This window comes from Meriones unguiculatus, chromosome 6, assembly GCF_030254825.1.
Source record: "Meriones unguiculatus strain TT.TT164.6M chromosome 6, Bangor_MerUng_6.1, whole genome shotgun sequence".
Lineage (NCBI taxonomy): Eukaryota > Metazoa > Chordata > Mammalia > Rodentia > Muridae > Meriones > Meriones unguiculatus.
In genome coordinates, this window is record NC_083354.1 from 3156927 (window position 1) to 3178017 (window position 21091).

Here is a 21091-nt window from a genome sequence, read left to right on the forward strand (position 1 = left end):
TTCTTTGCTCATTAAAGTCTAACCCATCCTTCAAAATACCCTCAGTTCCTGCCTCTCCCCACTTCTGTGCAGCAGCCTTTGAGACCACACCCTCAGTGTGGCCTTCCTCCACACTTGACATTTTATCTTATTTTCCTCCTCTTTTTTTTTTGTATAATCTACTTGTGTACTTGCCTGACTGTTTTTCTGTCAGATCTAAACATCTTTAATGCCCCATCAAGCTTAGGGTACAGTCTTTCATATCATTAGTCCATGAAGCCGTTTATTGAGACTGAAGTAAACCTTTATAACCTAATGTTTATTTTGAAAACTTCCTCTTAGGATGTCAGGGTTGAACACAACCATTTCTGCTTCTGTAGGTAGGCCCTACAAGTTACACAGGGATAACAGTCTGTTCTCCTGTAGACAACCAAACATTCCCTCAGAGAGGGAGAACAAGAGCATTTGCATCCAACACTGATTGCAATACTGTCTCGGGCTCTGATAAGTATATCTTAACATTGACGTTGATCATTGGTACAATCAGAGGACGGTGTCTCGGGAGAGTAAAGGGCCTCTTCCAAATGAAGGGAAAGCAGAGAGTGCACAGCCTGCATAGAGATTTCTTTGCCTTCAAATATTTGAAGAGTTGTCATGGTGATAGTGAAGGGTGAGATGCTGAACAGCTTTAGAGGACAAAGCTAGGACCAGTGGGTGGCAATTACCAGGGGGCAGATTTCAGCCCAATATTAGCAACTCTAATAACTGTGGCTATTCATCAGTGGAAAGAGCTGTCCTCCACAGTGGTAAGCGCCCCAGCAGGATGCATAGAGCTAGATAATCTTCTGGCTGTGAGAGTATTGGGTGGGAGGTTGAGTTTCATGATCCCCAAAGACCTCTCCACTCCGAAGATTAATTGATTTTATGGAAATCTGTATTTGGGTAAGGGATAGCGGGATAAATACCCTGCTGAGTGTTGTGTTTCAAATGCTGCCTGAGTTAGGGATGAAACAGTCAATGGTTTGGTGTGGTGTGATTCCCCAAAAGAGTGAGCTAAGGTTGCATTTAAAAGTTCTGTCAAGTCCATTGTGCTTGCTTTTTTTTTTTTGTTGTTGTTTTGTTTCATGGCTTAAGTGCAAAAAGAGCTGTTAGCTGGATTTTCTACCTCAGTGGCAAACTACATTGTGTTCTCATAGGTCATTTCCTGCTAGTCCTATCTTTGTGTTTGTATTGCTAAGTTTTACTCGATGCAAGAGTTGCTGCCAGGGTTGTTTTTCTATGCTTTGATGATGAATGCAGTGATGGACACGCTCTGCATGCTAGAAAGGAAGGCTATTTGTCATGTGTACAAACTTGAATTTCCTGGGCAACTTACCAGTTTTCAAGAGCTTTCTGTGCCCTGGTGGATAATGACGGGGCTCACCCGCTTTGTGCTGAAGATCTGTTCATGGGTGTTAAGGGTGTGTGGACTGGAAGGATCTCTTTCTTCCTTTTCTGTTGTTGATAAAGACCAGGCTTGCATCTTCAAAGTGAACCGTGTTCGTTTTTAGTTTTCTTTAATCAGTTTTTATCATTTGTCAGTTCTTACATGTATCTAATGAATGTTAGTGGTTTCTGTCCGGTTACTCCCTGTCGCCCCCTTTTCTCTCCTGCTGAACGCTTCCTTCCTAGCAAGTCTTTTACACCTCTTATGTACCTGCTTGTTGCCTGTGGTTCCGTCATCAGATGCACACTTAGGCCTGAACCATCCTTTCAGAGGCTCTCCTATTCCTGCTCAGTCTTGTTAGACAATCTGCACTAGACTCCTTCTAATTCGGCAAGATCTGCTTAATCAGGAGCACGTTCTCATCCTAATCTAAAGGAAAACAGTGTCTCACCTCCAGCCCCAATGCAGCACTCTCTTTGGAGACCCTCTTGAGTTGATTTCAAACCTGTAAGTCTATCCTGGAACCCCAGGGTATCTTGGGGCACTTGGGAGCAGGAATTGCCTAGAATTAAATTTAAACCCAAAGTCAACAGTCCTCCAGTAGACAGGTGCCCTATCTGCTATCCAGCTGCATCACCTGCAATGTCACAGCATAATTTTCTTTAGCACACTTATTTTATCCTTTTCTAATTAATCGGTGTTCTTGTTTAACAAAGCAAAGGAGCCAACAAAAATTGAGATCACTTAAGCTAATGGGGGAATATTCTACTAACCAGGTCCATACTGATCGGTTTGTAAGCTCTTCCCTTACAATTCCTTGAACTGAATTCCTTGAATCTTTCAGCAAGAACATGTAGACCTAGGCAGTTTTCCTGTGCTCCAGCCTGGAAGTCAGGGCAAGGAAGGGCTTCCTTGGGCTCATTGCCCCTTTCTGTTACCCACCCTGGTTGGGAAGACTTTCCTCTTTTCTCACTCACTAGTGACAGAAATATGAAGAAAGAAGATTTTAAAAATGTTTTTCTTTCTTTCATCTTTGGCTGAGGATTCTAGCCACTCTCAGTATTTTATTTTGGGTGTAATTGGTTTTATAAACCACTAGAGAGAGCAGAGAGAGAAATAATTTCCCCCAGAGGTGTCAAAGTACTATTAGGATATTACTACAGAAGCAGGCATCTGGCTCTGACTCTCTCTCACACTCATATTTGTTTATGTAAGATGTCAATAATTTATCTTAAACCACCCTGATTGCTCTCCCTCACCCCAGCTGGCAGAGACGTTCTCTACCTTGGACATTGGTGCCATGCTGAAAACTTACTTATTAAATGACGATAGCTGCTTTAATAAAAATGAATCTTTGCATCATGCATCAAAGTAGCTGCCTTGAAAAGTGGCTTGGGCATCTTGTTTGGTTTCTTTATGATGGTCTGGAACAGTTTTATTTTGCCACAGTTCAATGCTGTGAAGTTTTACTTAGGTTTTTTGAGAGACGTGGAAGTCTTCATTACAAGCCTTCATCTGTGAAGCCAGGCTCTCTTCTGTATAACAAAGGGTTGGTTTGAGGAAAGAATGCAGTTATCTTCAAAATAAACTACCCATGGCTTTAGAGAGTTTGGTTTCTATATTAAGCTCCAATTTACAGTCTTGCTAAGTCACCCTTGCTTTCCAGGTGGCGAGCAAATTTGATAACATCAAGGAAATGGTACTTCAAAACAGAGTGGAAATGAGAATTAAGACTTCTTCAGTCTAATTTGTAAAATAAAAAATGTTTCTTATTTTAAAAGCATGAGAGTATCTTTCCTTACTGGCTTAAATATTATTTTCCTGTGACTTCTAGCCTTCTCTCTCTCTCTCTCTCTCTCTCTCTCTCGCTCTCTGTGTATGTGTGTGTTTTTGGCTTCTTGATGGAATTACAGGGATGCCCGTGTTATCGTTGTCAAAATAGCACAAATATCGAGTATTCTACACACTGCATTTGTACTCAGTTATTTTGTTTATTAATGGTCAACTTAACATTTTTGAAAGAGAGTTTTTCTCATCCTTAGTTTTTAAACCATATCATCTTCTATGCAGTTGATGCTATTCATGCCTCATTTATCCCGTTTACCTTAAGACTGTCTGCTATGAGAAACTCTCACCCACTGCCATGAGTCATCTGTCAATGTTTGAATCTCTTGTGGGTGGAACAGAGGATTTCCAGAAAGACAACATGGATAAGACTGCCATGGATAAGACTTTCCATTCTTTTTGAAGATAGCAGCTCCCTCAGGTTCTGTAAGGGAAAGCAACAAGAGAATTGCCGAAAGAGTATCAGGGAGAGCGTATGAGAGAGGAGGGAAACTGAGGCAGCTGATACGGAAGAGGTCACAGTATGCTATGGCTGAGGACAAACAAAAGCAGAAAGAATAGCAGCCGTGTAGAGTCACAGAGCTTTCATCAGCTGGACACTCTATCTCTTAACTTACTCTTCTGAGAAGGGACCAGGTTTGTGTATAGGGTGGTAGGAGGTCTGTCTCCAGGGTCCCTGCTTCAATATTTATGTCCTTTCTTACCTGCTTTGCCGCCTGTGTATTCTGCCAGCCGATTCGCTGCTGCGCTTCTCATTGTGCTGTTCACGGATGTGCTGTATTTAAATTATGCTGCGCCTCAGAACCACTTCCATTTTCTTAATTTATTTGATCTCATCTAGATACGTTAGATTACAACATTCAGTGATATTTATGTCTGTACATATATTATACATAAATGAATAAATTTTCTAGTCGGTGGTACTTGTCTCATTGTGTGGCTTGATCATTCTCTCTCTCTCTGTGTTTCTTTGGGACTCCATCAAACTTCACTGCTGTCACTCACGACAAAGCTCTCTAGATTTTACTGTGTTTTGGGCATTCCTGAGGAGACAGAAGTTGGGTGGAAGCCAAAACCAATGTCAGGGGTCTTCTTCTATCACTCCCTACCACATTATTCACTTTCCCTGTGATGGAGATTTCTGACCCATATCCAGGTCCTAGTTTCCCAATAAACTCCACACTCCAGCTACTGGGTGGGGTCTTGTTGGATGTTCAGTAGGAAGATTAAATTGAGAAAAATTCCAATTTGCATTTTTAAGCTTCCCATGAAAACCCATCTCTCCAGTGAAATAGCTAGAATCCATGTGTCGGACGCCTGAGGTCATCCTGGGCTGCGGGAGCTCTGATTCCTTTGTTCTGGCAGTCCTCGGCATATGTTAGTTATGTCATTTGAACTTTTATGCTTTACTTTACATTTTATTTTGAATGTCCTTCCTTACTTCTCGTGCACTCCTAGTTTAGATGCTGTGATCTTTTCTTGACTCTTGGTCTTGGCAGCCACTTGTCCATTTTTAGCAGAATAAAATTTAACAAAAAACAAAGTGTGTTCACTACTTTAGTCAGAAAATTTCCAAATGCCTCTTTATTGCTTAGAGCAATGCTATTTTTTTTTTAAATCCTCTTTCACGTAAAAAAAAAAATTCAAGTGTTGCTCTGTTAAAGACATACATGTTTAAATGGAGGATACATGTATATATTGAAACGTTTAATAGTGGTATTAGCAATGATAATAAGAGCTACAAGTGCACCTCACCAAATATGTTACTCACTCATTTATTGAAAAACATCCACTTAGCCACCACAGTATATGCGAAATATTAGAAAAAGAGACAAATGAGGAAGATAAGGTAAAAATTATTATTGTATTTTGAGACAAGGTCTCACTTGTGGCACTAGCTGGCCTGGGACTGACTTTGTTCTAGGCTGGCTGTGAACCCTGCTTTGATATTTTATTTCGCTTTTAATTTTAGAAATGCTAGAACTTCTAGTATGCTTCATTTGCATTCTGAAAACATGGTTGTTGATTGCATTGCTTACAAGAACAGCATTGTTCTTTGTGTTACTGCGGTTTGCTAGATATCTATACATTTTACTTTCGTTTTCTGTTCTCTGTGTGTTTCTATCAGAATCTCAGCTCCCGAGAGCAGGGTTCTGGTATGTTGTTCCTTATCTCTGTGACTAGAGGACTTTACAGCACATGATGAGGGCTCAACAAATAATCCTTGAACAAGACTTAATACATGTATGTATACTATTCCTTTGGAGTGGCAATTGTTGCTAATAACTGTGGATACGTATTAATTTTTAAATAGTAATATGCCGTAATTTAAATTCTGGGCATTCTCTGTTTTTGTTGGCTATAGCTAGACCATTGTTAGCTTTACGCTATTATATGGCTGATGCTTAGACAATTAATTGACTTGCCTTAATTTAATGCTTGAATTTTGTGTCTTGGGCTGTGTTCTGTATACAGTTGTTGCTTTGTAAGAATACAAAATCCTGGGTGCATTTTGTGAAGATGGTGTTGGGTACTAAGACCAGACAACATAATCTATGAAACATAAAATATAAGTCAGGAAATCATGACTTGGGGTTTATGCTAATCTACTGAAAGTGAAGAAGTGAATGAGGCCTAGAACCTTTTTCTTCTTTTCTTATCCTTGCCCAAGAATACCTTGAATCACATGGCAGTGATAAATTCCTCTTATATGATGCCAATGAGGGTGTGAGTGTTAACCCTTCTGCTTAATTTATGAACATTGGTTTCCTTTTTCCAATTAGAAAAATAATAATTGAATTAGAAATGCGGTTTAACTCCTATCAGTGCCCAAGTAGCCTGTTAGAGCCATCATCCAAACACTGTTGCAAACAGTGTTTACAACCTGTCATAAAATGTGAAACAATTATCTTCAGAATATGAAAAGAGAAGAAGAAGCTTGTGGAAGGGCTGTTAGAATTGAAAAATGGGAACAGAGCTGGTGGAGTGCTGATTTTTAGCCTGAGGGAGGGTCCCACCTGATTACCACTAAGGCCCTTAAAATGTGGCCAGAAACGAAGCGTTCAGTTGATTTGCAGTTTGAGGGAGAGGTAGAGGAAGGGAGACCCAAAGAGGTGGGAGCCAAATTCTAAAGCTTCCCAAGTGTTGGGATAATAGTACGTGTATCAGGGTGACTCCAAGCCGCTCGGTGAAGAGCAAGGGGAGCTAACTGCCATTTTAAAGTCTGAGATTCGAACGTAGCTGAACTAAAGCAGAAAGCACTACCTCCTTAGCACTGTAACCAGACGTGGGTGTTGTACAATGCGCCACTGACGACATCCAAGGTCGCAAGCCCAAATTGAGACGTGAAGAAAGAGGAAAACATGTTCTGTATTTCAGGGAGAGGGGAACCTCTGCAGCGGAGCTAGACTCTAAGATGGAATTGTATGCACCTGTTCCAACTACACCCAAACAAATAAAAAGGCAAGTTAATTGTACCATTGAAGTGATGAGCATACATTCTTTTTTTGTACATTTAAATTTTCCCACTGTAAGACACCGATAGAAAGAAAAGCCCTCACGGTTTTCTTTCTTTCTATTTTTTTTTTTCAAAATTCTAATGATTGTATTATGAATGTGTTTGTGGTACCTCACTTGGAGGCTAGTGACTAGAAGGCTTAATGGCAACACAGAAGAAACTACAAAGACCTCATTGCCTATCTTTCTTACCCCATGCCCATAGTTCCTGCAGTATGTTGTAGGTCGAAGAGAAGAAGAGTATCTCCACAAACATGCTAGCCTTGAAACATGTCTGCATGTTCCCTTAGGCTTATCTCCAAAATGGTGTCCTGCACTTGATTTCTGACAAATTCGCTTTCTTTTTGAGAAGTTCCAGGCAGCACCGGCTGGCCTCCTACTCACTGTGAGCTGAGGGGAATGGTTTTGAGTGTCCAGTCCTTGAGCCTCTACCTCCAGAGTGCTGTGGACACGGCATGGGTCACCAGTCTCTGTTTTAGGCAGTGCAGGGGATTGAGTGCATACCACACAAGCCCTCTACCAGCTGAACTACTTCCAAGTCCCTGACGAATTTCTATTCAGCCTTTACATCCCAGTTTTCATGTGCATGTTACTACGTGAGCCTGTGGGGTCATTTCTCATTCAAATCATATCAGAATGTCAGTCCCGTACAATTGCACCGCACTAACTTCTTCCAGTATTTGGACAGTTTATTCTTAGATTTTTTATTTCAGGTCCCTTACAACTTGTAATTCTCTGGTACATCATATTATATGCTCTATAGATGTTCATTGAACCTATGAAATGTTGGCATTTTATTAAGAAATATAAAATTATTTAACTCCGTGAATATAGTAAGTGTGATAATTTGAAAGAGAAATGCTCCCTATAGGTTCATATATTTAAACACTTAATGCCCAGTTGGTACTGCTGTTTGGGAAAGATTAGGGGAGTGGCCACCTTGGAAAAGGTGTGTCACTGGGGATGAGTTTGAGGTTTCAAAGGACTTGGACCGTTCCCAGTGCCCTTCTCTGCCTCCTGCTTGTGGATTTAAATGTGAGCTCACACTTTTCTATTTGCACTTTTCTTCATGTGGACATCCAGTTAGACCAGCACCATCTGTTGAAGATGCTATCTTTTTTCCATTGTATGGTTTTGGCTTCTTTGTAAAAAATCAAGTATCCGTGGGTGGGTGGATTTCTTTCTGGGTCTTCTATTCGATTCCATTGATCCATCATTCTGTTTCTATGCCAGTATCATGTGGGTTTAAATAAGTGCACTATATGAAAGTTCCGGTAACTTATTTTCACAAAACACATTGAGCTTGTCAATGTGTATCAATATATGCTTATAAACAATATTTTTTACATCAACAGTTGTTCTTATTACTGCTAAAAATTTCTGAGAAATGCTTCAAAATTGTTTCAAACAACTCAAAGCCAAATAATTTAACAGGAAAAAATGTAGTAAATTTGTTATGCTAGATGAATTGTCTTAAAAAAATAAACAAACAAAACCCCAACAACATAACTGCTATGTTTTAGACCCATCTATAATATTCCTGGGATTTTATTTGCCACTTTAAAACATTTTTTTCCTCTTACTTTCAATTTTGCTGGCAAGGACAAAACATTGTTCAGAAGCTACTGTCAAAAATGAAAGGAAAAATGCATTTCTGATCTTGTTCTGTGAGCCAAGAGAAACTTACATGCCCCTGTTTGGCACTCTCCTTTCTGAAAGCTTTATTGGTAGCTCCAATTTCTTCACAGCTGAACCATTTCTTCCAAGCACATTTTAGTTTTCTGCATACATGCGATGATACTTTGCCAATATATGAATAACTCTTTGCCTTCAGTCACCCTTTCTTCTATGTAAGTAAGCTGTCATTCCTGCCATGATTGTGACACTTAGTTCTTCAGCCCCAGATTAGGCTATTAAGTTAGAAAATCCAAGACTATTGGTCTCTATATTCTAAAAATTACTTTGTTCAATAAATTAGTTTTGGCATTATAACATTTCTTGTTTGACAAGCGGGATTGGTTGCTTGGCACCATCTTAGAGTATGAAAAGTGATGTTTAGAGCTGGTTGTCTTCATATTATGTATTTGTAAAATGATTTTTCCTTGACATTAGTCTTTATATTCCATTAATTTAAAGATACTTTAAAAGTATTTCTTTTATTTCTCAGTGTTAAATAATTTTTGTTTAAATAAAGAGAATGTGTTAAATAAATTCGGTTAATTGGATAATAGAACTCTTTAAAAAAGATTTCGGTAAGGTTGAGGCATTTATAATCTGTTACTAATTTGGAGTTCAGGAAAAGAAAGTTATTTTAAGGTATTTTGCACAGAGAAGAATATTTTCAAATATGTATGTCAAGTTAATTCCAGAATGGAAACATCAGCTACCAGGAAAATGTAGATGTTTTATAAAGAATAGTGCTCTAGCAGAAATCTGGTAAAATTCTCATGTTAAAATGACCAGCGGTATCTAAAATTGAACTCTTCCTTACATGAATGCATATATAATATATACATTTATATCTCTACACACACGCACACACATAAAAAGAGATCAATATAACTGATAGATGATTTTGATTTTTGCAAAGGTTGTCAGCAGTCATTTTATATGCAAGAATGTTAATGGAGAAAATTTACCTTCTCATAAAATCCAGTTGTCTTGAAAAAGAAATGCTCCAGGAATTTGGCTGAATGGATTTTTTTTCTGTCAACTTGCATAGACAAGAGCTAAAACTTTCTTGTGGATATTTATAACATCTGCTCCAGGAAGGAGCTGTTTGCATTGCAATTTAACTTTCTCTCTCAATCTTTAAAATTTTTTTTGTGTAGGTACCTCATCTTGCATATCAGAGTGTAGAAATGTTTTCAACTTTGGGTCCACAAAGGCATCAGAAGAAATTTGCAGTACAGATAGGGTGTATTAGTTAGCTCCCTGTCACTATGATAAAACACCATGGCGAAAGGGAGCTTATGGAAGAAAGAGTTTATTTTGGTTGATAAGGTTCCAGAGGGAGAGTTCGTTGCTGCAGAAAAGGCCTGGCAGCAGGGAGCTGGAGCAGGAAGCTGAGGGAGCACATCTTCAACTGTAAAGCACAGAGTGCATACTAAAAGTGAGATGGGGCTATCAACGCTCAAAGCTTGCCCTTAGTGGCATATCTTCTTCAGCAATGCTGTGCCACTTCCTAAAACAGCACCACCAACTGGGGAACACATGTCTAAATACATGAGCAAATGGGGGCATTTCTCAATCAAGTCACTACAGAGAGTGAGAATGGAGATATGGAGAGATGAAAGACAACGAAAGAGAGCAAGCAGAAAGGAAACTCTAATGCCAGTCTTTTAATACTTTATTCACATCATCCTGATTTCTCTCCAAACTTGCATCTTTCCCCATACTCATGCCTGTGATTTTCCTCTTACAAGCATGCGTCATCTGATTGCTCGGATCCAAAACAGTCATCTTTTTTTTTTTTTTCAAGCCATAATCAAATATTTCACTGTCCACATTCCATCTGCCAGCAAATCCTGTTAGTTCCATATTAGTAAAATATCTTAAATTTGGTCATTTCTCATCTTCTCCCTCTATACCTTTTTAGTTGTCAGTCACCACCATGTTTTTTTTAAAAGATTTATTTATTATGTATACACAAGATCACATTATGTACCAGATCTCTTTATAAGTGGCTGTGAGCTACCATGCGGTTGCTGGGAATTGAACTCAGGACCTTTGGAAGAACAGCCAGTGTTATTAACATCTGAGCCATCTCTCCAGCCCTCACCACCATGTTTTACTTAGACTGTTGTTTAGTAACGACCTAACAGCATCTTTGACTGGGCTGTCCTCCTTGTGTTCCACCCTTCTTGCTTGTTTTTATGAATCATCCAGAAACTAGAGTGGTCCTTTCTAAGACATACGTTGGATCATTTAATTCACCTGGCTTCTAGTGACTCTCAATCACCTTTATCAGTGAGGGTCTCTGGTGGACCACTGAGGTTATATTGACTTGGGATTCACCCCAAACCAACTGAAATCTATTCTCTGAGCATGTGTGTTTTCAAAGTTCCCTTTGTGTTCAGAGGCAAAAGGCTTCTCTGACTCCTCTCCCTACCACTATTCTCCTTGTCTTTTCTGACCAGCCATATTGGCTTCTTGGTGGTTAAAATTCCAAAGATGTTTCTGGTTCAGGACCTTTGCATAGGCTCCTCCAACTAGCTAAATGGCTTGTTCCTTCCTCCATTCAGATCCCGTTTTAAATGCAACCTGTTCAAAGGGAATTTCCCTGGCATTCCGTTTAAAACAACGAATAGCCCTGATTTTACTCTCTCCTTGCCATTTTATTTTTAAACTTTTAAGGGGTAGTTTTAAAACTATGTCATAACTATTATAATTTCCTTTGAATCAAAAGTAGATTGTCAAATCTGTACAGGTTGGGAATTGATTTAATTTGTTCTCTGGTTTATTACATCTTTGCCAAGCAGTAGTAGTAAGTGATTAATGAATAATTATTTAATGAGTTAACCAACAGATTCAGTTTAAATACATTAGCACCTATGTTAAACTTATTATGTAATAGGTATTGGAGGAGGCTCTTGAAGTCACAGAAAGTATAAAGTAGTTCTCTCTCTCTCTCAGAGGGGGAGGCCAGTTGATAAAAATAGGATTACTTTCGTATGTGACATAGGCATGTGCCAGTGGGAGCATAGGCACATTCATACTGTAATAAAACATTTGTGCTAGAATGTCCAAAGGGTTCTAGGCATCTCACGGGCACAGGGAGGACCAAAAGCCCTATCAATCTGCCCCACTGTCAATCTCAATCCCCACTGCGTAGTACCACCCTACCATACTAAATTTCTACACATGTATTTCTGTTAGCATGGACTATATGGTAGAGGAATCATTCAACATGTCTTTGATTTATTTTCTTCGTGTTTTCCTTGCTTTCCAAGGCTAGAAGCTTTTAGTTGCTATCCAAACGGTCAAATGCATGTGTAGCAGGCTACCGTTCAGAGCTGAGTTAAGAGAGGCAAAGGACATCAGCCATCCGCTTTACCATTGCAGACTGAGCAGGTCAACAGGGCTGTCAATGGGATGGTTCCTACAGCTAGGTTTTCACTGTTGTAAAATTCCATTTGTCACCCTCTGTGCTCTAGGATACTTTAGCTATGCGCCATTATTTCAGGCTTTTGAAGTGACTTTTGATGGCATATCACTGTAAGGTTGACTTTTTCCGTATGTTTTAAAGATGTTCATCAGTGTCTCTTCATTTATTTACATTTTCCAAAGGATAAGATCATCTCATTTGCTGAAACTAATGTTTTTTTTTTTCTTCTCCTCTGCTTGCTTTTAAGATTTTGTCTTTATTACCAATCTTAAGCAATTTCACTGTGGCAAGCCCTGGTATACTTTTCTTCACATTTCTTCTACTTAAGATATAGGTTTATAGTTCTCACCAACTTAAAATACGTTAAAACCATTTTTTTCCTTCAGAGTCTCCCCTCCTTTGAAATTATCTCATAGCTCACTATTACTCATTTTTATACTGTTACATATTTTTATGTGTGTTTCATTTTGAATATTGTCTATTAAAGTTCAATACAATATTCCTTTTTCTTTCATGTAGCAAATTTTATATCTCAGATGTAGAGACAGAGTTTTAAACTTTCTCCTCCAGTAAGATTTTCACCCTAAGTTCCAGAGAAGTGAGTGCAATGAAATATCCAGCTTGAGTCTACCAAAAAGGGAGGCAGTCTTGTTTGGCTCATGTAATTACAAGGTCATTTGTAAGGAGGAAGGCTTCTCAGCATGATAGTAGCAGAAGAAATCATGGAAAACAAGACATGTGAAGTCAAAGCTGTTCACAGAGAGTGAGTGAGTGGGAACACATCACAAAAGGCCTTCAGGCACCAACAGTGACAGAAAGAAAAATGGATCTTCGGGCCTATAACTACAGGAAACTGGATTTTTATTAAATGTAGTGAACTCAGAATTTAATTTTCTTCCTAGAGCCAATGAACAAGAAGTTAGCACCCGTGGCAATCAGCCAACGCCATAATTTTAGTGTAGTAAAGCTCTAGAGATCAACTGCAGCCCAACACTCCAGACTTCTGAGCTCCACAACTACATACCAATAGACGGAGATGTTTTAATACGTTAACTTTGTCATTATTTGTCATTTAGCGATGGAATGTCAATTCAAAATAGAATACATTTTATCTTTAGAATTTGAATTAGGGCCTTTAAAGTATGTTTTATTTTTCTATTTAACTCTCTTAACATAAAGAATACTATTTAAATACTATTAAAAAAAAACCCTGTTTTAAAATCCATGTCTGCTAATTTATCTGCTGTTAGTTTTGGGACAGTTTCATTTGCTAGATTTTTTTTTTTTTTTCAAAACTTCGTTGTGAATTGTATCCTCCTACTTCTTTTTGTAAGTTTTTACTAATTGCTAGACACAATAAATTTGTTCTGTTTTGTTACTGGATTTTAAAAAATGTACACCCCCCCACACACACTATGCATGCGTGTGAGTATGGCTGCCTGTAAAGACTAAACGGTATTAGACACCTTTAGCATGGCCTTACCTGGCATTGTGAGCCACCTGATATGGGTTCTGGGAATCAAACTCAGTTCCTACACAAGAGCGGTGTATGCCTTTAATCACTGAGCCATCCCTTCACCTCCAGATATTAGGTACTTTTGTTTCCTAAAACGTTATTATTGATCTTTGTTCTGGGGGTACAGACCAAATTTGTAAAAAGTTTCAGGTCTTGTCTTTAAGATTTGTGGAACAAGAATCTTCCCTGCTCACTGTCAAGCTCCTTGTAAGATTCCATGTGAGCAAAGCACTGTGCGGTTTCATTGGCAGGGCAGGCGGTGCTCTTGCTCCTCGATAGTAGAGACTGTTCCCCTTTTTCTTCCATGTGGTTATTTTCCTGAAGGCTTTTTCATGCAAGAGCTGAGCCATCCTCAGTCGAACACTTGAGATTTGGAGCTTTCACTCCACAGAATTTCTGGGTTTGCAGGTCGGTGTAGAGCTGGGGGGATGGGTCTCTGTTCTGCTGGGGTTGAGGTTAAAGTTACTAAGCCTATTTTATGATATACCAAGTGAAACTTAGAAGGTAACAAGAGAGTAAAATGGATCATTATGCTCAGAAATGCTTGGTGATCCAGGATGAAAATAAATACTACATATCCAATCACAGGATAGTATGTGTAACTATCAGAGATATTGTCTGCCAAGTTGTTTATAGCCACACATACAAGGATATGATACTCTCTACAACATATGCACATAAACTATCCAAATATGGTGTGGGAACTGTTTTAACAGATGGTGGTATAGGTTGTTGTTTGGGCCTGCCACTGTCCTGCAGACTTCTCAGTAGGTTTGGCATGAGCAGGATCTATGGTGGCCATGTGGAGGTTATTGGAAATGAACACAATGTGAAAAGAATTGATAGTCTATCTGAGGCCTTTACTTGCTATTTGTATATAGGCTTTGCCAGAACAACAACGGGAAATAAAATTTTGGAGTCCTGAAAGGGAGCTATGGATGGAGGCTTATTTAGCCTCCATCACAGTGCCAAATGATTCCCAGGTTATCAGTCTGAAGACAGTACAATACAGAAGCACATCGGAGTGCATTGTGGGCCAGAATATTGTAGACCCCATGAGACACCAATGGGAAGACGATGAAGATGCTTCCTAAGAAATGATTATCTCAGTCCATAAAGAGCAGCATAACTCAAGATGTGGAAGACGTGTATGGGAGTGTTCAAGCTTCTGTAGGAGAGAATCCAGTCTGTGAGTATATGCTAAGAAGAGGTAGAACCGCCCCCAAATGTCTCTTGTTCAGAAATACTCTTGTCATGAAAACTCTTGTCTCCTCAGTCTCCTTGAGTCCCTAGTTCCATCTCTTAGACTCAGGGAGTCTGCTACATCTTCATATGATTCTGGATTGTTCCAGTCTGTAAGCTGGGAAAGTCACAGGACTCACCCTGTTTCCTCTTTCTCAGGGATAAACAGTCTTGCTTGTTCCTGAGATCATCACCTTGACGATCACTTATTTCATAAATGTTCTAAAATGTTTTGGCTATTGCAGGTAAGATCATAAATCCATTTCCTGTTATTCCATCTTGGCTAGAGAGAGAAGTCTATTAATCTTTTGACATAAAATGGTGTGTTGAGATACACTCATTGTTCATACACAGAAAATATATCTTGTTATCCTATGATTTTGAGGCATAGATTAATGTGTGGCATGTAGTATATTATTTACAAACAGCTTCCAGTTTCATGTGTTTTGGTGTGTAACTGGAAATATACAATTGTTTGAGTCAGATAAAGAAGGGAGGATTAGAAGAAAACAGAGGATGGTCTTAGGCTGGCAGTGGAAGGCATGGCAAAAATAAGATTATGAGAAAGGAGGAGGGCTTAGAGTAAGAACTAGGAAGGCTGAAGTGTGGAAGAAGAAGACAGATAAAGATGAAGAGGTAGATGGTCATCCTCAGAGGACAACTTTTCTGTGGCAAACACTTCTTTTCTTGTAATAGGAGGCATGACCTTTCTTCTGTAGCCTTATTCTTTTTGTGTGCACCAAATAACTCTCTTCCGAATACATCTTCCCTACATGCATGGAAGGGAGAATGACCCTAAAAGAGAGGACACAATGAACAAGGGTTGTCATTCATCCTTTTAAAAAGAAGTTCTGAGGCTGGTATTCAGCTTGGTTGGTAGAGTGATAATGTAGCCTGTATGAAGCTCTATCCAGGCCCCAGTACTGCATGAAATGGGTGTGGTGGTACATGTATGTAATCTCTGTACGGAGGGATTGGTTGCAGGAGGATCAGAAGTGCAAGTTCATCTTCAGCAACATACTTAATTCTAGCACCACCTGAGCTGCATGAAATTTTGCCTTGGAAACAAAAATACAATAACAAAACTTTCATATATTCTATTTAAAGTATTGAGACAGTTTAGTAAGAAAGACGTAATACTTGGCTATGTCCCAAGGATAGTAGAGTCTAGTAAAACAGTGATGTGGAAGTGTTGGTTTCTTTAAAAACTAAGTTATGTTATGTAAACATGTTTTTGTTTTTATCCCAAGTGTAGGATACGGGGCTGCTTTTAGTCTGTCCACAGCTGATAATTGCCTTGGGCAGCTCAGAGAGGGCTGTGGTCTTTGCCAGCTGAGTACTCAGAGAGGGATAGATACTGGAGCCCAGAGAGAGGAGGAGGAGGCTTTGAGAGAAAGCTCCCAGAGAGAGGAAGAATACTTCTGAGGAGATGGACAGAGAGGAAGATGGCTGCTTGTTCATCCTCCTTCATTTGCCGTTTGCTGTGGACTGCTAGATATCCTAAAGACTGAGATTGGTACTGCCCCTAGAACCCTAACCAGCCAGTCTAAAGAGATCTACGTCCCTGTTCATCCTAACAACCTTTCTCTTCTACCTAGGATTGGGGTTTTGGAGGGGAGATAGAGGTAAAAGATACCAAAATAAAATAGAGTAAAATATAGGTACCTACAAAAGAGTCTGATGTCGAAGGGTGTTGTATGCTTTCCGAGGCATAGTTAAGGAAACAACTAACATCACAGACTTGGGATAAACCACAGACTGAAGAAATCATTCCACTTACGTTGAGCTTGGTGACTGGCTCAGTTTCTTTGCTTTTCCTCTATGGTAGTCCATTATCACAGAAGGTGATCAGTGAGTTGTATCCCACCCACAGTCAAGAGCAGAGAGGGAAACAAGTGTAAGCCCCCTGTTCACCTTCTTTTTCTTCTGGCTCTCTCCTTATAGAGTTCAGGAGCCTTGTCTAGGCAACAGCAGTGTTGACAATGGGGTGGTTTTTCCTGTACCAATTAACAGTCAAAGCAATCCCCCACAGGTTATGTTAAGAAGACAATCTGATCTAGAAACTTCGTCAGTTAAGCTCTCTTCTCAGGTAACCCTAGGTTGTAGTAATAAACATATATAACCAACTACCACGGTGACCCAATATTTATTAGGATTGCTCACAGGAGCATGGTGGAAGGGTTACTTACAGCAACATGGGTAACTCATAGGCATCACACTTCAAAAGCCACCCTTGTTTGTGCAACAACCCGAGAAACTAGCAGGCAAACTCACCTGGGCAAACTAGCAGGCAGCTCACCTATCAGTCTCCTTCCCTGGTACTATTACGGATTGTATATGACCATGGGAAGGGGTCTTGTGAATCTTTCAGCTTTCTTAGCTTGCTAAGCTTGGTAGGTTGCATGAGCCTTTCTCTTCCCTCCAGGAAAGAATGTTCCAATTCAGATGAAATATCTACATGACAAGAGAGGGTTTAGGGTAGGTGTAGAATGACACCAGCCCCTCCACTGGAATAGGAGGGCTCCAGTGCAGCATCTTTGAGATAGGAGTAATGGAAGAGAGAAGGGAAGGGTGTTCCAGGCAGATGCATTAACTAGTCTTCCATAAAATAAATGTTTGTTTTTGTTTTTGTTTTTACAATGTCAGAACTCAAAATGACTGGGTCACAGGATAGAAAAAACTTGCTAGGAAGCTGGTGGTCATCTTGACTCCATATTCAGGGTGTTGTTTTGAATGGAGATAAATACTTAACAGTCATATGTAAGTCACTGTGTTAGATAGTTTTATGCCAACTTGATACAAGCTAAACTCATCTGAAAGGAGGAAAATTCAATTTAAGAAATGCCCCCATAACATCAGGATGTAGGTAAGCCTGTAAGGCATTTTCTTAATTAGTGATTGATGGGGAAGGGCCAAGCTAATTGTGGGTGGTGCCATCCCTGGGATGGTGGTCCTGGGTACTATAAGAAAACAGACTAAGCAAGCCATGGGGAGCAAGCCCTAAGAAGCCCTCCTCCATAGCTTCTGCATCAACTCCTGCCTCCAAGTTCCTACCCTGTTTGAGTTCCTGTCCTGACTTCCTTCAGTGATGAGCAGTAATGTGGACCTGTAAGCCAAATAAACTTTTTCTCCAAGTTGCTTTTGGTCATTGTGTTTCATTGCAGCAATGGAAACCCTAACTAAGACACTGGCCACAGAAACCTCTAGCTTTCTAAACATGCCTGCGGAGGAAGGCCAGGGTATCACTTTCTAGATTGTCTTTCCTGGGTAAATGCCAGCACCTCATACTCAGAGACACAGTAACTAGTTCATGGCACAAAGGGACTCTTCTGTATGATGTTCTGATAGGTTGCACAGGGTCCAGAAAGTGTTTCTGTCAGAGCAGGGTGCATTGCCCTTGATGCTTAGTGAAGACCAAGTATTATGAGACAATAAGAGGGTGATTCCATCCCAGCAGTTTTGCTTTTAGAAAAATTCTCGCTTACCTTCATGGGGCACCAGGACAAATGTCCTTCACAGCAGGACAGCAGGTGTCTGGAGTGCTGTTCCCCAGTTTGGAGCATGTGTTAATCCAGGCGCAAAGACATGAAGATGAAATAGCAGCCGGTGTATGGCAATTGGGGCCATATCATAGTCCCCCACATTTTGGCATTTAAAATGCAAACCAAGTGATTTTTTTAAATTGTCCAAATAGGTACAGTTTGGTGAATAGGCTAAATTACCTTCTTTGATCAAATGAACTGTCATAAATCATGTATTAAAGAGTTTAAGTACCTCTTACTTACAGGAGGCTGATACATTTTAATTTGCATAACGTCTCATAATAGTTCATTAAAAACAATGCTGGGTAGAAAGCAGTATATCATTTAAATTAGTTATAAGCAAAGCTATTCATCTCTCCCGGGCTTGTGTTTTATTTAAAATAATTTGATTATGAAATAACATTTTTGTGTAGGATGATTTGTACATGTATTTGTGAATTAATCTCCTAAAGATAATATGAAAGGAAAGAACAAATAATATTACATCTTCTGTCCCTTGGTGATGTGGTCCTAATCACAACAAAAGGGTAATCATGTGGCAGCAATGTCTGTCTGGTCTCATATCATCTCCCTACAGACCTGAGCTATGCAAACTTCAGCAGGTAATCTAAACCTCTGAGAACCAGTTCACCTTTCCATGATGTGGTTACCGTAATAATTTCATGATTATGTTGACAGTTAATTTAACACACATATGCTCGCATCAGACATGTAATAAATGCTCAATAAGCAGTGATTTACTAGTACTGGTTCTTGGTGGCTGAGTGCAAGGCAACCCAAGATGGCTGACTGATACTTTCTGATACTCTCATAAAAGCTGGGAGTGTTCATTAGAGACAAAAATGAACACACAGTGTACTTTGCTTGTCATCTGAGAAGTCTCACCAGCTCTCTGAATCGTGCTCGGTGGCCTGGCTCTCCCAGACAGGGCTCTGTATTTTCCGTCCTCACCACTCTGTGCTCAACACTCACCACTCAGGCTTCCAAGCACCCCTCATGAGAACCCATCTTCTGATCTTTTCTTGTTCTGGACAACGGCATCAACTTCCCAACATCCAAAAACCCAATAATGTTTGATGAATCCTTACCCATTACAGCAAATACCTTTCACTTCCCATTTCATTTCCACTCTCATGATCATGGAATGTGAACTGAGTAGAGGAGATTCTGTGAGGGTGGAGGTAGCTAATTGAGCCACATTTGGGGTCTCTTTAATGCCATAGGAAGGTCTCCAGTGGCCATGCAGCAGGATCTTTTGCAGGGTCAGTGGCCTCCGTCCCAGGACTTTGAGCAGTGGTGTTTACCCATGCAGTCCCATATCACTTTCCTCTGACAGGACTCTGCATCATTCTTCTCTAGGGGGTGGGCAATGAGCATAAGCCCTATCCCCCGGAGTTAATTTCTTGCTCATTGAATTAATTGAGTCCACTCTCTCTCTTTCATCTTACCTTGTAAGCCCCTTCCTCATGGACATGGACCTCTGCACAACAAAGAGGAAGGACTTTGTGCTTATGAAAGGGAACAAGCTGGGGTGAAGGATCCATGAAGGGAGAGTAACAAATCAGTTACAATGTACGGTCATGAATTGGAGGGGAATTTTGCTAAAGGGAGTCGAAGGTAGAGATCAACTATGTGTTAAGCGTTAAGAAGAAGGAGCTTTGGAAACAGAGAATCGGATGTGAGTCTGCCACTGATGCTTACGGGCTGGGGTAACCTGGGACAATCCCTCTTATTCTATGGTCTCCAGGCTCAAAGGATGAGTAATAGCACCACCTGCCCTCTAACCATTTGTGAAAATTAAGTTAATGTAGGCCAATCATGGTAATAATGTCATTTGAACCCCTCGCCCTAAAAAATATGCAAAATGCCTTAAAGTTGGCCTTTATAAGTGCCAAATTATTTATTCTTCCAGGGACAAAAAAAAAAAAAAGATTTACTCTGCAAGAGAGTATAGTAAAGGAACTTGCTTTTGCCCTTTTCATTCATAGCAACACATGTTCCTTGTCTGGGGAAAAGATTTTGACAGATCATGACATATAGTTGCTGTCAGAACTGAAAAACAACCTTGCAGTAAATCAGTTTTTAATTTGTGTTTTTGAAAAATCGGGTCTCTGCTTTAAAATTCTGCAATCATTCACCGGGGAGGATGTGATTTCGGTCCTCCCTGCTTTCCTCAGAGACAGAAAGTTCCCGACACAGAGCAAACAGGCTCTGTGAAGATGGGGGTGGCCTTGGAGCTTCTGGCAGCCAGATATCCGGGAGGGTCTCCACTAGAGATCAAGAAATTAAAGAGCAAGGCATGTTTCTAAGCTCCATTTCCCAAGGTCCATACTGCTCTGATGCCGAAGCTGGAAGAGAGCATGCGGAGAAAGGGAAATTAAGGCTCAGCATCCCTGATGAATGTAGACGTAATCATCTTCATAACAGGAAGCTAAAAAACTAAGAGCGCTAATACATTAAAGGGGTCCTTCACCAAAACCTAGTGGCATCTGTCTCTGTGAGTACAGGGCAGCCCAGCATATGCAAATAAGTCAGGGAGGTAGGCCACGCTTACAGAAGGAGAGATTACGAAGGACAGAATCGTCTCGGGGGGACATAGAAGGACGATACAATAATGTTCAGTATATGTGTAAATGTATATTTGGGTGTGTATGTGTAGAGTGGGAAAGAAATTCATACTTAAAAAAGAGAAAGTCACCGAGCATGGTGACGCTGCCTGTATTGAAACCCTAGAGAACGCAAGAATGGGAGAGAGGAGTGGGGAGGGAGGGAAAGCGGGAGAGAGAGGAAAAAAAGAGACCTTGATTTTTTTTTCCCTTGCCATTATTATTTGGTGTCATTATCTTCAATGAGTTCTTGGGCTCTTCTTGAATGGAAAACCAAAATCTTGGGAAACTATTATTTTCATGCATTAACCA

General features: G+C 40.0%; 1 long non-coding RNA gene across 1 annotated transcript in view; it reads left to right on the forward strand.

Moving 5' to 3' along the window:
- Positions 1 to 5359: 5359 nt before the first annotated feature.
- LOC132654891 (uncharacterized) overlaps positions 5360 to 21091 on the forward strand; it is a 110653-nt gene continuing 94921 nt past the window's right edge. Inside the window, exon 1 of the long non-coding RNA XR_009592498.1 lies at positions 5360 to 5494. This is a non-coding gene — a long non-coding RNA (uncharacterized LOC132654891). The remainder of the gene's footprint in view (positions 5495 to 21091) is intronic.